We start from the raw sequence: 929 nt of genomic DNA, 5'->3' as shown, positions 1-929 counted from the left end.
AGGTAAGTGCTAAAAGCAATGTGCGGCCATCTGTTACTTTATGGCTGTAATGTGCTGCTCATGCGAGGTGCTGCTTTGGCTAAACAATTCAGATCTACATTTGAAGGCTGATTTCTTGCGCTGTTCTGACCTCATAGTGATGCTTGTATACTGAGTTACAGTGCTTCTTTCTGCTTCTGAGTAGCAGATGATGCCGTGGTTGCTTCTGGATTTGCCTTTTTCCTGTTTAATAGAGGGACCTCTCCTCTCTACCCGGGTTTTGTGGCCTTAAATCCCAGCAGTTTTGCAGTGATGTGAGAAGTAGCAGACTTAACTGTAGTGCTCTGAGGGAGCTACTGCTGATGCTATTATTTTAAGGAATAAAAGAAGAACAAAAATGCAACACAAAAGCAAATAACTTAATGCACTTAACTGTGCATGCACTTAATTATTCAATTAAGTTTTATTCCAATTTATGATAGCCTATTTTTTCCCTGTTATACTTACAGTAGTGCTATATTATGCTGACTCTCTCCAGTGAAAATATGACCTTTAGTTAAAAGGGCTCCAGGAATTCTTGTATGAGTAAAAGCATCCCAGCATAGTTACAGCATAGTGCATTTCTGTAGTGTAGATACGTAACTGGTGCAGCTGGTTTGTGAAGTATTGCGAAGCATAGCATAGTAGATCATAACATTTCAGCAGGTCCAATAGCACTGCTGAACAAGATATTGTAATTATTTGGAAAGTGGAGGTAATTGTTCTTGAAAAACAGAAAATCATTATTGTTCTTGCAGAAAGCAGAAGCGATACTTTCAGTAAAGTTGTACTGATCCTGAGACTGCTTTAACTATCTCTGTGTTACATATAAACAAACTTGACTACTTTCTAGTAAAGTCTAAGTCGTTCAAATGGAAAAATGAAATACAATAGAAAGCATGTAATGAAGT

The sequence above is a fragment of the Meleagris gallopavo genome, chromosome 1 (genome assembly GCF_000146605.3).
Source record: "Meleagris gallopavo isolate NT-WF06-2002-E0010 breed Aviagen turkey brand Nicholas breeding stock chromosome 1, Turkey_5.1, whole genome shotgun sequence".
Taxonomy (NCBI): Eukaryota; Metazoa; Chordata; class Aves; order Galliformes; family Phasianidae; genus Meleagris; species Meleagris gallopavo.
Note: the sequence above shows the minus strand (reverse complement) of the source record.